Genomic DNA, 16,716 nt, shown 5'->3' with positions numbered 1-16,716 from the left:
GCCGAGGTTATCAACACGTCGGGTCTCGACCCTTTGCAAAGTGTGACCATAGCGTCTCTCTGCATGAAAATGTATCGATCCAATTTCTTGCAGAAAAACACTATAGCGGTCACCACTTCTGACAACTATCGTGCTAGACAAAAGAACTTTTCGACTGTCTCCATACAGTGGCTGGAATATCGGAGTGCCCGGGATAACATCTTCATCAGACATGCTTTAAATCAAGGGGAAGTCAAAATGGGTCCTTACTACTTAGACGGTTTTAGCGACGTGTCCGGGCGGCGTACCGCTTATGAGTTTGCTGGTTGTATTTACCAGGGCTGTCCTCAGTGCTTCGACCCAAACACCTTTAACCCCGTAACACAAAAACTCTGCGGTGATATGTACTATGATTTCCAGGAACGAATTGAAACTTTAAAAAACACCTATGGTTTGAATGTACTGGTGATTTGGGAACACGCGTGGACGACCCTGAAGCAACAGGATGTGGGGGTACAACGGTTTATGGAAACCTTGGACTTTCCTGAACGTCTAGAGCCCAGGGATGCGTTATTTGGGGGTCGTACCAACGCCCTCTGTTTACATTATGAGGTAAAGGAGGGTGAGAGAGTAGATTACTATGATTTCACCAGTCTGTACCCTTATGTCAACAAGACCAAAATGTACCCGGTGGGGCATCCAACCATTGTTTATCGTGACTTTCTCGAAATCGGACAGTACTTTGGTTTGATCAAAGTCAGCATGTACCCTCCTCGCGAGCTGTTCTTACCCGTGTTGCCTTACAGGTGTTCGGGAAAATTGATGTTCCCTCTGTGTAGAACGTGTGTGGAAACTGAAAATCAAAATACCTCTTGTCTGCACAGTGATGACGAGAGAGCGCTGACGGGTGTCTGGTGTAGCATTGAGCTTGACAAGGCGGTGGAGAAAGGTTACAGAGTCGGTAAGGTGTATGAGGTTTGGCATTTTTCTGAAAAATCTGATACTCTTTTTGCTGAGTACATTATGACCCATCTGAAAGGGAAACAGGAGGCATCGGGCTATCCCTCATGGTGTGTTGACTCCGCTGCCAAAGAGCGGTACGTTCAGCAATATTTTGAAAAGGAAGGGATCCGTCTAGAGCCGGGGAACATAACTGTAAACCCCGCCAAGAGACAAATGTCCAAACTGATTTTAAACAGTCTGTGGGGTAAGTTTGGGGAAAGAAATAACCGTCTAAACACAACCTTGATTAAAACCCCTGAACAGTTTATAGAATTTATGTTTTCCAAACAACATGCAGTATCACACTTTCAATTCTTAAATGACCACGTGGCACAGGTCCAGTGGAGGGCCCCTAAAGATTTCCCCACCAAACAGGGAAACGTTAATGTTTTCATAGCGGTTTTTACCACGGCTTACGCCCGGCTTGAACTGTACAACTTAATGGATCAGCTGCAGGAACGCACGCTCTATCATGATACTGACTCTGTAATCTTTGTCACCAGGCCAGGGGATTGGGTCCCTCCCCTCGGGGACTACCTTGGGGAGTTAACGAGTGAGCTAGATCCTCAGGACCACATAGTTGAGTTTGTTTCAGGGGGTCCTAAGACTTACGCATACAGAACGGCTGCGGGTAAGACCTGTATGAAAGTTAAGGGTTTCACTCTGAACCATTGTAACAACAAGCTCATTAACATCAAGTCTCTGACGACCCTGGTACAAAGTTTTGTAACCGAGAAAGACGCGCCTCCTCGCGAGATTATTACAGCCGGAAATCAGATCTATCGCAATAAAAAGGGGTACACATTGGAAAATAGATCACTAAACAAACGGTTCAGGGTGGTGTACAATAAAAGAGTGTTGAAGACTGATTATACCACTCTGCCTTATGGATATTAGCGGTGGTTTTGATAACAGACTTCAACACCCTTTCTCCTGTATTATAGCCGGTCCCTCCAATTCGGGTAAGAGCTATCTTATAAAGAACATCATAGAAGATGTGGACGCAACCGTGTCCCAAGCTCTTGACAACATAGTGTGGTGTTACTCTTGCTGGCAACCTCTCTACGATGATTTGGCATCAAAAAAAAATAATCTGAAATTTGTGCAAGGTCTCCCCGCCTCGTTGTGTGACGATGACCTGTTCCCGCCCGGACAAACTAATCTAGTGATCCTTGATGACCTGATGGAGCAGGCCGGTGACAACAGTGAAGTGGAAAAAGCTTTACAAAAGTACACTCATCATAGGAATTTAAGTATTATTTATTTAGTTCAAAATCTATTTTTTCAAGGTAAAAAAAGCCGCACTATTAATTTAAATGCCAATTATATAATTCTTTTTAAAAACCCCAGAGATAAACTACAGGTCACCGTCTTGGCTCGTCAAATGTACCCTAACCAGACCAAATTCTTTTTGGAGGCATTTGAGGATGCCACCAAAAAACCCTACGGGTACTTGATTGTGGACTTAAAAGCACAAACCCCAGAAGACTTTCGCCTCAGAACAGGTTTGTGCCCGCCCGATTGGCCGGCAGTGTATGTGCTAAAGAAAAGGAAATAAATAAGAATGTCTGTTCGGATTAAAAGAAATCTGCCGCTTTTGCAAATGTTATTTGAGGGGAGCCCGTGCCATAGGAAAGCTGTGCTGGCAGGGGCCCCCTCGGATTTGATCGAGACCCTGTGTGAAATAGCTTTTAACATCTTACGCGGTAATATACCCCTAACCCCTTCTCAACATTCTAAACTCAAAAAACAAAAAGCGGTTATCAAGATCATCGCTAATAAGAAGTATTCTATTAAAAGAAAAAGAAAGAAGATTAATCAAACCGGAGGTTTTATAGGACCGCTGTTGAGCATAGCCGTGCCTTTCCTAACCAGTCTTCTAGCTTCCAGAGTGGGTTAATAATGGAATATGCTCAGAAAATGTTTTTGATCCCTCAGGAGCAGCTTGAGAAACTGAGAAAAAATGTTGTCGGGCCAGAGCCCATTAGACAAACGGCCGAAAACAACCTGGACTCTGAAATGAAAGCTATACTGGCCAGGGCCGATTTAAATCAGTATTCCAAAGCCCAGATGTATAGCAACACGTTACAGCTCTACCTCCGTCTGGTTAGACAGGGTGAAAAAGATCAAAACATTTTAACTTTAACCATGGCCTCTCAAGAAAATGGTTCTGGGACTGATGCGGGGGGTACGGTTGATAAAGATGTTGCGGTGCCCGAACCTGTTGAGAGTTCAGAGGGAGATGTTGTAACGGATGTTTTGAGAAACATGCCGGCCAGAAGCAAAAGACATGCAGAATATATTCTGCACAAAATGGTTCAGAAACCGCGGGTAACGACTTGGAATGAACAGGGTGAATTTGTTTTTAAAGGACAACTGCTCAAAGGTTCACACATGTTTGATTTGTTGAAGAGTGTCACTAGCACTAATAAGGTACCCGATAGTCGCCGACCTGTAGGCTGGAATGCTTTCCTACAGGCGATGGCCTGTCTGAACATACCCCAATCAACAGTCCCTAACCAGGAAACGCGACAAAAAATCCGTCTGTGTAAAGAGGTGGTGACTGATCTGACGCCGATATCTCATTACTCTGACCGTGTTGAGCAACCCTCCTCAGGATCTATCCATCGTTGGGAAGCTTATTAATCTCATGTTTTTATTTGTCTCCCCTGTAAATAAGGAACCGACAAACCATTTTTTTTTTTTTTTTTTTTATTTTCAAATGTTGTACATTTATTTATAACATAACCCTGCTTTGTATAAGATTTGTGCTGAATAAAAACAAAACTAATGATTCAAAGGCTGTTTTCATTATTTTTTCACTTTAACACGCATGACATCTTTTAAAATCCTCACAAGAACACCCCATCTGTATACATGGCTGGCTAGGGTCGTAAGTAATTGTGTTATAAGGGGGGGTCCACAGTGTCCTGACAAACTCTGCCACTTTTTTATCATTTTGGCCTAAATCCTCACTGTACAAGGACATAATATCGGGGTATGACCTTCCTTTAGATCTATGATATAAGAAAAACACACAGTGTTGACCACAAGTGAAGGTCTGAAGACTTTGTACTTGACGACCGCTGTAAATGGTTTCTTGACAGTTGTTGAGCAGAAAGTTATTGATCTTCCGAGGGAAAGGTCTGAAATCCGGGGGGTTTCCATAGGAATCAAAAAATTCCCCACGGCGGTCCTCCCTTAGATAAATAGCCAGCCAATGTTCTCCGGGCATATTTTTAGGGTGTGTGTTGATTATGTACATTGCAGGTAAATTCTTGATCTTAAATTTAGGCTGCTGGTCGCAGGCGTAGACTCCTTGAAACACTTTCCGTGAGCCGTCCAGGGCATTCATGATGTGGTTGAGCTCTCTGGTGTTCATTTTAATAATAATCATACAGAACGTTTCTCCTCTGATTCACCTCAATAATGTTGTCAAACACAGCATACACGACCATATTTACAGTGCGTGGTAGAGGCTGCTTGAAACGCATCTCCAAACGCATATTGCCCGTCTTCATCAGTGAAAAATGTTGTCCACACTCTTCGTCAGGGGTCAGGTTGAAACCGTACAGGGTGTAACCGCTGCAGTATTCCCGGCGATCGATCAGCAGAGGTTGATCCTTGAGATGGCGACCCGTAGCCAGTACTAGACTGTAATATTCACGAACCGCGTTGCCGTTTTCAAAGTCAGGTTGAAAAGGTCTGGATGGAACCTGCACACCATCGACGTACAGTGCTATAAATTCCGCGTTATAATGTTTAAAGTTAAAGGGGTTCTTGTTGTAAACCCCGGTAAATGCATCATTATCCACGAGACCTATAATAACCTGTTTTGGGAGCTGGCCTAGAAACAGATTTTCCTGGTTCATCACCCGTGTCCCTGCGGGGATACTGTGGACTTTCATATAGACTCTTTCGATCGGGTACTTGGCGTTTGCCGTCATTAAAGCCTGCGCATGTCCTAGTTTAACCGCCGGGGAGACGGATACTTTTTTCACAAACAGCGAGGCCGATAATATGGTCAGTTTATATTTTTCAGTATCAGGGGTCATCAGACAAAAAGCACTTTTACTACGGATCATTTTAATTTTAATGTCTACCCCGTTGAGCATGAGTTTTTCTTGGAAAAATATGTCTGCATGAATATGTCCCATTAGCTCAAAGGTCCTCCCTTCTGTTGAAAAGGCCGTTCTTTTTTGCAAACCCTTATTGAGTCCCTCTGGATCCTGGTCGTCCATAGCTTCCGGGGTGTCTTTGAAGAAAAGGCCGGGGCTGAACTGTTTGCTTAGGGTCTCCTCACTATAATTAAGGATACACTCCATCATGGCCCTATAGGGGTAAGTATTGCTGCTTTGACTAATGAGCCGATCTCCCAGGGTCACATCCACCTGTGAAAACATGGTGGCCACCGGGTAATTGATGACCCCAGCGTTGGCCGTCTTCTCGATTGCATCGCCATCCTCATCAGTCACTTTACAGTTCATTAAAATAAATGTGTTATTCAAATCAATATAATCCTCGCCATTGCCAGCTATAAAAAACTCCAGAGGGGCCGTATCTGAAATTGCGGAAAGAGGGGGTATCTCTACATATATGCTCTTATCTATACTCGTTTGAGTGTATGGAACTGTAAACAGATCCAGTTCTGATTTGACGCATTCTTCCGATAGACTGTGGACAAAAGACATTTTTAAAAGATGTATCCTGAGGCTCTATTTGTCTTTCTTTGAGATTTTCTTTTTGCAGGTTTTTTCTTGTGCTGCTTCCTTCTCCGAGTGTTTCCACGATATGTTGGAGAATGAGAGCTTCTTCGTTTTTTGTTAGCCACGGATCTTCGTCGCCCTGGTGGACACATACTGTTTCTTCTTTTACCCCCCCTCCTCGCCATTACCATGAGACCCGAACCCTCCTGCTGCTCATGGCTAGCTGCCCGGTTCATAACATTGGTGAACACGTCACTAACAATATTTTTAGCCGCTGATTTCAAGTGGGGTCTGGCTATAGCAAAGCCTCTCTTAAGCAGGGGTACGGCCATTCTAAAGAGACCACGAAAGAGTCCTCCTAGACCGGCTCCATACATTGTGGGGGCTCCTACAAAACCGGGCAAGCCGTTCCCGGCTTGCATCTTGTAATAATCCACATAGGCGCTAGGATCTACATAACCCCTCGAGGTAGCCATTTTAATAATGTACACACTGTTTCAGGGGTCGAAAATGTAGTTTGACAATAACTTTACCGAAGCGGAAGGGTACGTTGATATTCTGATCCGATTTTACTTCGATCGTGATGTTGTCAAAGTGGGTCTTTGAGACTGGTACGTAGTGTGGCTTGTCATAAGTAATTGTGACCATGTCATTGCTTTTACCTTTAATAAGTACATTTCTCAAAAGGGGGACATAGCTATCCCCGACCCTCTGGTGTGTTATGATATCCGTATACACATAAAGAGTGTAAAAGCCGCCCCTGATGTCAGCCGGGAAGGGGGCCACCACTTCTGAGAACCTGCTCTCTGTGTCAGAATAGAACCCTAATATACGCCCCAGTTGTCCTTTGGTTTGAATGCTAATACCAGGTTTTGACACCTTGTACACTCTGTTTTTAATAGGGTTGTAATATAGCTTGATGTTGGGGGTGCCTTCTGAGAACTGTTTATGCATCTCATCTAATATTGTATCCACATTGTCATAATAACCTCCTTGCATCGTGAATGTCCATTGACTCTTTTTAACATCGTCAAAAATGGCGAAGGTGGCATCCTTATCTTGTAAAACAGCCCAAGTGTAAGGATACTGTATTTCCGCCAACCCCACTTCCCACGACCCCCTTAGATCTATAGATTTTCCAAATTGTACCGTGTAACTGGATATTTCATTTTTAGGGTATATATCGAGAGAGGCGTTACTGGGTAGAGTCACGTAGAAGCCTCCTGATTCCATCTTGAGTATCGAATGTAATGACCCCCTCACACCGGCGGGCATGTTGTTATAAGGCTTGAATATCACAAACCTGTTGTTCAGGGACCCAACTATTGAACTTTTCAGGCCATCCAAGCCATTTCACCAACACATATTTTTTCCGGTTCTGGGTTTTCTCAGCTAATATCTTTTCAACTCTGTATACAATGTCTTTACCCACAATAATTTTTTGTAACTCGGCTTCGTAAAACGTTCCTTCTATATCCTCCCCGTCATAGTCTTTTAACCGGTACACGGGCGGGTCTCTAGCCACCTGTTCGGTAACTGTAAAATATTCGTCAGAAAATGTTTGTTCATAATCTTTGGCAAAAGTACTCCTTAGCTTTGAAACGCGAACCACATCGCCGATGTTGAACTTATAAGTAGTTTTCCCCTTCTTAATAAATGGGCCGTATAATTTTTTATAGACCTTAAAAGAATTACTTTGATCAACATCTATAGGCTTCATTTTAATACTGGCGTGATACCCTTGGTTGTAAGCATCGATAAAATCCTGAACTTTATCAAAATACTTGAACGTGTTGACCGCTGTAAAATATCTCCACATTTTGGTCTTTATGGTGCGGTTAAACCTCTCCACCACCGATGCCTTAAGCTCATTACCGGTGGTGAAATGATGTATTTTGTGTCTCTTCAGTAGATTCTGAAATTCTCTGTTGAGAAACTCTTTTCCTTTATCAGTCTGCAGTTTTTTAGGACATCGTCCCTGGGACAATATATCCTCAAAGGCCCTTGTCACCGCCCGACCTGTTTTATTATGTAGAATGCGAGCCCAGGCATATTTTGATAACACATCGATACACATCAACATAAATTTGTGACCATTGTTATGTTTTGATAAATTTGACATATCGACTAGATCCATTTGCCATTGTGAGTCTATGTCAGTTGCATATACACGGTTTCTTTTAAAGTTAATCCTGAGAGGTTTATGTAAGGTATAGGCGTCTTGTTCCCGTAACCATTCTGAAACAACCACATCATTAACCTTCACACCGGCCTCAGCGAGTCCCCTTTGAAAACCCTTCTTACCCGCCAAACCCCCAATCTTGGCTGGGTTGTAGTATAGTTCATGCATTTGGGGAGCTTGCCGAGTCATTCTGCCAAATAAACACACAGACCCACACTATGCGCAAAGTTTTTATACAAGGTTTTTTATTCAACTTCAGGAGAGCAGATACCCCTTTTTAGACATTTGAGAAAAGTATAACATACACAACAATTTTTTCTACGGTCCAGACAAAAAGAAATCAGATGATTGGTTACTTGATCTATATCAACAAATACCTGTTTCTTTATCTTGTAGGCACACACCTCAGTTACATATGTAAATAAAACAACAATATGACCTATTTTAAAAGTAAACAGAGGGGTATTAAACATGCTCAGTAAAAGGTCATACAGATGTTGATGAAATGGCCTAATATCATTCTTGGCCCCCTTGAGCGCTTCATCCCAGTGTTCGTACCCCCCGGTCTTTGTTACAGCAGCCATGAACTTTTCCAGGTTTGAAAGTTGATCCTCATCGATGGTTAAATCTGTAGAGAAAAGGCTCGCGTTGGCTACTTTTCTGTCAAGCACATGGTGTAATAGCGCTCTCAGGTTAGCTGCAGAGTGTTGATGACAGAACCAGTTGCAGCAGCAGTCCAGAACATTCCCCATGTTCAAAGTCCCTTAGTTCAGGTCAGAGTCTGAATCAGTGGCGTAGATGTCGAATTCTTCGTCGCTGCCCCCAGCTTTAACTTCTTTACGGAAGAAATAAGCTTTTAGCTTGCCAGCGGTTTTTCTACTTGGCTCATCCAGGTCATTGAGCAGCTGCCCAAGTTTCTCTATTATAAACGGCTCCTTTTTCAGCTCCAGCAAAATCTCATCTATGATTTTCTGGACTTGTCCAGCAGTGACATGTATGTGGGAGTAAGACAGAGCCTTGATTAGTGCCGGTTTCAGCCACGGTTTGTTCAGTCTTCTGTAAAACACGTTGAAATAGAACAGGAAATAGTAACGGTCTGGTTCAAACAAACAACTGTGTCTCAACTGACTGGGGTGATTCACTTCACACCCCCGACAGACTTCTTTCAGAGCTCGGTCGATGAGAGCACTCAGAATATACACCAGGGTGCTTTTAACCACTCTGCTTACTTGGACACCTACCCCGGGCATAAATCCTGCGTCTTCATCACGCCCCCGAGACAGTCCGATGCTCATTGGGTCGCCTGGTGGTTTGTGGGGTGTTTCTACATCCATTGGACTGACCCCCTCCTGAGACGCACAGACGGTAGACAGTTCGGCAAAATCGAGGCCCTCCATGAGCTCCAGAGGCTGGGGATCCCCGAGACTCATTTGGACATCCATCGCTCCGCATGTTGTTTCGTCCTGAGGGACCGGGGTCTGAGGTCTTGGAGGGTAACCGCAGTCAGAGGGTTCCGGAGTGTATACAAAATCTGGGGAATAGAACCAGGGGTGATCCCGGGTTTGAAGAGGCCTGTAGAGCCTGTCGACGTCCGCAGCTTTCGGGTAAGACATTCTCTTTAATTTTAAACCATGAATGAATTGTTGCGCCTTTTATCCTATCTCTTCACTACGTCACGACACACCGCACTCTTAGAAGAGAGTAGACCCTGAGCCGTCAGACCCCCCTCCAACCCCCCACAGGTCGTCTGTTTTATCATCGTCGTCGTCATTCAAGGGGGATATATAATCCATAATCCAGCATATTCTCCTTCTAACAGAATCCAGTTGTGAACATTTGGTCAAGATGTCAAAACCATCATTTATACAGTTTATGACCTCTTTCAAGAACGGCCAGTCCACGGCGTCAAACATAATTTCAGTAACCTGTTTTTCTGGATCCTCCACAACCCCTTCAATAGGGTTTGTAATCAGGGTACTGCTAAACAAAACCTTACGATCAGTAGTTAGAGATAGACTCTTCACCACTGTACCGTAGTTCTGCAAGCTTTCCCATTCACACCTTTCAAAACTCTGAGTCGGAGACTCCGTTTCGCCTTCTCTTGGACCCTCTTGCAAGCCTTCTAGAGTCTTATCCACAAGCCCCAGGTCTCTCCATGCCATCACCTTCAACCAGTCCTCAAAAGAGTATTCAATCACCGTCTCAAAAGGTTCCAACGTACCCTCCTTCTCTCCCAAAGCAAAAAGCTCCACTCCAACATAGCTGGGATCCCTTTTAAAGCGGTAACCCCGTCGACCCCCCCAGAACAACACCCAGGAGCGTTCAATCTTCAAATTGGTGAGTACAGGAACCCTTGCCCGGGATTGTTTCTTGCGGGGTTTCATGTTGATGTCGCTGGACATGTTGAAGAAGCGGGATGTTTCAGATGCTGAGAATTAAAGAGGTATTGCCTAAAAGCAGCGCGGGGTCTTAAATAGAGAGGAGAGTTTCGGGGCGTTGCCTTCAGAGGGGGGGGGGGGTCTTTATGGGTGGCCTTGTTGTTCAGGGTTTTAGGGGTGTACACTTTCTGACGGATATGACGTAGGAATAATTAAGGAAATAACTCTAAAATCACGCCCCCCAATTATGACGTAGGAATATTAATAAGCTTAGGGCATACGTCATAACAAAATAGGCCGCGCCCAAAAAACCCTACTATCTACTGATGTGCGGTCCTAATTAATCGGCTACGTAAATCATGCCTTTCCGACCGAACCTGTAACGCTCAAATAAATAATCTGTATAATTTATTTAGCCATCTAACTTCAAGTTAACCTGACACTGAGCAGGTTTGATTTTTGTTTGTCCGTGTTCCACCTCGGGGGGTAAATTCAATAAACTATGCGCTAAATAAAAACTGACCTTTAAATAAACAGTATTCATCTATCGAGAATCTATGTTCATGGTTTGTATAGAAGTATTTCCACATATGCATCTGGACACTCGGGCAAGCCAGCTGAGAAGTCGCTCAAGTCGCCGCAGCTAAGTATCGCCTTTTTCTCTCGCGTTTCCTAGTTTAGTTAAGAGTCACATTGATTGTTTACGTGGTTTGTTTAGCTAAGAATGATATATCTTGCACCTGTTTTGTAGTAAGAGCAGCGACTGTTTGTTAGTGAATTTAGCAAGTTACTTAGCACACTCAACACGCCCTGTCTGTAATCAGAAGCTTTACACTGTAGGCTGTGATTATTCGCATGTATCTAGTCAGATGAATGATCTGAAATGCATCAAAAGTCATGGAATGAGAGACTTTCTGGGCGTTGGTGGTATAGTGGTGAGCATAGCTGCCTTCCAAGCAGTTGACCCGGGTTCGATTCCCGGCCAACGCAACGTTTTCTTTCTAGGCTTCCGCCAATAGCCATCATTCAAGCTATTGCGACCCTACTAAGCCTGCACTTATTGCTGTTTTCACTAACACACTTCTGGTGAACCGTTGCGCATGAACAGATGACGAATAAATGGCCTTACACTAGTATCCCACAGCACCAGCTTCGTCTGTAGAAAAACAAAGGTTCCTCTGCCTGCTGCAGGATACCCACATCACACTTGACTCGCAGACCTTTACTGCGCCCTCTTGCTTGACGTGGGCCGTGCTCCCAGAAGCGCTGTAACATACATGTGCACTTGCGTGCAAAAGTATTCGGTATTACATTTATTTGACGTGTTCATTGCTTGAATATACTTTAAAAGCTAATACACTCCTCTCCATGCTCACCAACAACAATGTTGGCGACGATGACGGCTAAAGTAAGGAGAAATAGAAATGCCACTTCCATTCACTCCAATTACTATTGTTGTTATTATTACAAGGGAAAACTATGACCCTTGGTCATCAGTGTCTTGGGCGGACAGTTATGTCATTTAACAACATCCAAGATACCCGAGCCATCAGTCATGGCGGCAGTCAGACACTCATGCAATGTTTGAAGGAGAAAGTGTTCAAATAGAGGAGCGCACAACTCTCTACGTGGCACCGATGTTAACTAGTTTTCACAGAAACCTGTGCTATGTGGCTCGTTGGTCTAGGGGTATGATTCAAAGGGTTCAAATCCCGGACGAGCCCTTTGTTTTAGTCTTCTCTCATTCATTTTCATTTTGACAGGGTACTTTTGCCAACATGAAAAACATTTCCTTCATGTATCATGACTTCATTATGGTAATATCTCATTTCGTATGTTTCCAAATAGGCCTCTTAACAATCATCTACAAGCCTACATATACCAGCATGATTTCATACAATGTGCACGATATGTAGTCCATGTCTGTCTCTCTGTCTGTCTAGATATATGTTTATAATTGAGTTGATGATAGTTGCATCTGTGCGCCAAACTGTGTCTGAGCAGCAGACTGTAACTTGAAATAATTGCATGAAAATGTCTGTATCTTCTTAATTTTATGCAGGTTAGTTCAGCTAGTAAGAAAGGTCACTATCTTTTTTATCTTTTTCTGTAACTAAACCATTCAGTCTTTCTACATGATGCCGTGAATCCAACATTTCCCCAATTCGCTCCCTGCGAGAAGACAATGCGATGTGCAATGAAAGTAATAGCCTGTCACTTGGCACTTCAGTTCTGCGTACCACCAAGTCTTATTAGACTCCTTAGTTCTAACTGCAAGTTCCCTGCCATGTCCATGAAAGGGGATTGAGTCCGTATTGAACCATTATCTAAAACACAAAACTATGAGAAAGCTTTCGTGATCTATTGGTGCGCATCGCTGCCTTCCGAGTAGTGGCCAGTACTACTACTACTAAAGGTAATTATACTAAGGAACGAATGAACGAAAGAGAGAGTATCATTACTCAGTACACTTAGAGGCTATGTGTGTACTAGTAACTTGTTACTTGATTTAAGTCACGAAAAGTCCCATCCAACGTCAGTCCCATCCTATGTAATGTGTGATGTCCAGAGCCGGCCCTAGCCATTTGGGGGCCATATGCGAGATTTGATAGTAGCCCCAGAACCATCCCCCCTCTCGATGAAAAACATTTTAGTGGTGCCCATGTTTATGGCGTATAGAGAATGTTTAGTTAAAACTAAAATAAACACAAACAATTAAATAATGCACATCACAGAACATGTATTGCACTTTAACATTCACTGTACTTGTTGAAGAAATTGATGTAATAATCAATACAAATGTAAATAGTGCACTATGCATATTGAAATCAGAGCAATAACTAATAAACTGTTTAGGTAAAATAACATCCACACCAAAAATACTCAATACTGAAAATACTATAGTGCACAAGAAACTGAATTTAAATAATACAATACTATGAAAAATCATTAGCTGACAACTGGCAAACTACTGCAGTACTTAACTACTAGCTGATCATTATCATCATTTGGATGGCAACTGGCAGTAGGCTAGCTAGCAAAGTGAGCTGGATTATTACTTTATAATGATATATAATTTATAAAGACATGTAAATTCCTCACAAAGTTATGACTTAAAGTCCCACTGCTTGGAATTTAGAAAACACAGAACATCACTAAAGTTCCCCTGACATTATCTTTATAAACTCCACCACAATATACATTATATCCATCATATTTACATTACATTTAGCATACATATCCCTGACGCATGTATTGACCTCACTGGAGACAATATGCTCGAGTCACAGATTAAATGCCCCTCTCCCTCTCGGGTTTACATGGTCTTAGTTTATTGCACTAGAGACGAGTTGTTTACCCGCAGCACTGCACAGGGCAAAGGACTGTCTTGTGCATTGCGCCTTGTTTAATACTTTGTTTTAATGATCTTACCGAGTGGTTTTTTACGTCACTGGTGGGGCTACAAAGCCATGAATCGAAGTGTTTTATCAAGTTAGGATTAAAACACGATGTACAGTACTGAACAGTGTACAACAGACCCACAACAATTTAGAGAGCATAATGATAAAGGAAACCACTGATCCGCATTATCCATGAAACGTCCATCAGCAATGTACTTTACCTTGAAACCCACAATAAATGGACCAGACCGTTACCTTGCACTTTTAAAATGCGTCCATTTCGGGAATGTTACATGGATACCATCATCTCAGACATTAGATTTTGCATGTAAACTGTGGGCTTAGATCGTGGAAAATTGTGCATGTTTTCAAAATTTCTACGCCATTTACTGGTGTTCTTGGGATGCTCCTTCTGTGTGACCGTATACCTCGAGTAAACGTATACTCGGTCTGCTTGAGCAAGTGGGTTGAAATGACGTGTGTAAGCCGAAAGCCAGTAATGTATTTTGATACCAGACATTACAGCTTTCATGACCAGGGGCGCAGCGAGGATTTCAGGGCCCCATGAAAGTAAAAAAGGTAGTTACCGAAGTGTGACCCATCGGGAGGATAGCTAAACCCGGGGGTTATGCCTGTGAGGAGAGGTTGAGGGGTGGATGAGGAAGCTCGCCACTTGATAGGTCCGGTCGTTGAGGTAGGAGGAGAAGCAAGTGAGAGCAGTCCCAGAGATTCCAAGGTCAGCGAGGCAGGAGAGGAGGATGGAGTGATCGACGGTGTCAAATGTTGCAGAGAGACCAAGGAGGATGAGGATTGAGGAGAGGGAGGCTGCCCGAGCACAGTTGAGGGAGTCAGTGACTGCCAGGACAGCAGTCTCAGTGGTGTGAGCGGTGTTTGGAAGGCGGATTGCAGAGGATCAAGAAGTGAGAGATGGGAAAGGAATGCAGAGAGCTGACAGTGGACCGCACGCTCGAGGGTCTTTGAGAGGAAGGGGAGTAGGGCGACAGGGCAGAGACAGGTGCCTCTGAGGAGAGGTGGGGTCAAGGGTAGGTTTCTTGAGGAGTGGGATGACCGCAGCTTGTTTAAATGCAAGAGGGGAAACAGCCAGAGAGGAGTGAGGAGTTGAGGAGGGAGGTGAAGAAGGGGAGTTGAAATGGAGCAGACGCTTGCAGGAGGCGAGTAGAGAGAGGGTCCAGGGGACATATTATGGGTTTGTGACCTAGGAGGAGAGAGGAAAGTTCAGAGTCTGAGAGAGGAGAGAATGAAGAAATGGAAGCTTGATCGGTGGGAGACTTGGGCAGGGTGGGAGTGGAGAGGAGACTGTTGAAGAGCTTGTGGATTTCTGTGATCTTGTAGAAGAATGAGGCAAAATGATGAGGTGAGATGAGATGAGGGAGGAGGGGGGAGATGAGAGAGAAGGTGGAGTAAAGCTTGCAGGGGTTGTGGACAGTGGATTCAAAGAATGACTGGAAGTAAGACTGAGGTGAGCGAGGAGGGGAATGTGGGCAGTAGAGAGTGGTAGAGTGCGAGGGTCGTTGGGAGTTTGGATCTCTTCCACTTGTGCTCAGTGGTGCGCAGACTGGATCAGGTCGAGCGGAGAACAGAAGAGATCCAAGGCTGAGGAGGGGAGGGACGGACAGAACGAGACGGTGTAAATGAAGAACTTTTTCCTGAATCAGGAGCGATTCAAACTTCCGGTTTGAAATAGCTGTAGAACTGTCGCTATTTCAGTTGGAATTTCATGAATAAATTAATATAGGGACAACCTATGGACTGCCTACAAGACGCACAATCCCAAGAAAAAGGGAGCAAAGTCGATCCACGAATTGTTTATGAAGGCAAAAAAAAAATAGGCAATTAACCAATCGTGAAGCATGAACCGATTCCAAAGTACAACAACCCTGCTAGCACATTGCCTCAATGCTGTAGCAATATAAATGATATTGCTACAATGTTATTGGCAATGTTGTGTGTTAGCAGGGAATACCTGTACAGTTTTTTTCCAACAATCTGCAAAGTTAAATACTGGTGCTGAAAAATTAGGTACTAATAAAACAGAAGTATTTGGCACACACAAGTAATGTGTGTTGGTTCGGCAGTTACTGCTCTCAGGAAGGTAATGTGACTGCCTCCCGTCTCCCCAAAGCTCCCGTCATTGATGAAGCAGGCGTGACCGCACCTTCCCAAGCTCTTCACTATGACTTCACATCTTGTCGCTATTAAAATCTAGGATGTGTCACAGAGTGGAAGTTATACAGTACCACTGGGGGGTAAAACTTATGGAAGCACGACTACACCACCTAGCGGTTGTCTACAGCCGCTAGGACCCATTGGGAGGTTGTCGATTGCCCAAATATGCCCATTTTGCATTTACTACCTCTCAATTCTCCCTTCGATTTAGGTTATTTAAATTGGGGAATCTCAAGCCAGGAGCACACCACAGACCACACAAGACAGGTATACAATTAACTGGATTACAAATCTCTAATATAAAATCCATCAGACTTCCTCTTTATGTTAAAAAGACAAAAGTTCAAACTAAAAAATGCATTCGTGGAGGGTTCTGTTGGTCTCCTCCGGCAGCACCAGGAGCTGGAATGGGGCAGGCAATAGTCCACGTGTCCTAGTACAAAGTAATGAGGGGCTCCGACAAAAATTCAGCTTCTGCTCTGGTCCGGGTTTGGCAATACAAAGAAATTACAATGTCCATGTACAGTCCAAGAAAACAATGGCCGAGTAAAAAAAAAAAAAAAAACAGGTTGTTTGTTGTTATCCTTTGAAACACTACTGTAGTTCAAAAAGCCTGTACGCTATCCCTTCTCTGGATACTCTCGCTAGCGTTGCAGAGGTCGCCTCAGCTCTCCTCTGGGTCTCTTAGCCCTTTCCGTTACTTGTCCATCAAGTCCTTCGTTCGCCTTTGGCTCCACGTTTCGTTCCCGTTGCTCTGCAATCCCGTCCCCCCCAGCTCCACCCCGGGAGCATTTTATCTCCAGCCTAACAGGTGCTCCTCATGGTCAATTATTGAATTTCGTAGAACCTGGCGAATAAGCGGGTACTCTCATGAATGCGTG

General features: G+C 43.9%; 1 non-coding gene across 1 annotated transcript; it reads left to right on the top strand.

Moving 5' to 3' along the window:
- The first annotated feature begins 11,165 nt into the window (after positions 1-11,165).
- Positions 11,166-11,237, top strand: trnag-ucc (transfer RNA glycine (anticodon UCC)). The gene has a single exon. It is a non-coding gene; the product is annotated as a tRNA-Gly (tRNA).
- The last annotated feature ends 5,479 nt before the right edge of the window (positions 11,238-16,716 follow it).

The sequence above is a fragment of the Amia ocellicauda genome, unplaced genomic scaffold (genome assembly GCF_036373705.1).
Source record: "Amia ocellicauda isolate fAmiCal2 unplaced genomic scaffold, fAmiCal2.hap1 HAP1_SCAFFOLD_151, whole genome shotgun sequence".
NCBI classification, from domain to species: Eukaryota; Metazoa; Chordata; class Actinopteri; order Amiiformes; family Amiidae; genus Amia; species Amia ocellicauda.
The sequence above is the reverse complement of the archived record's forward strand: the minus strand, read 5'-3'. Positions and strand labels throughout refer to the sequence as shown.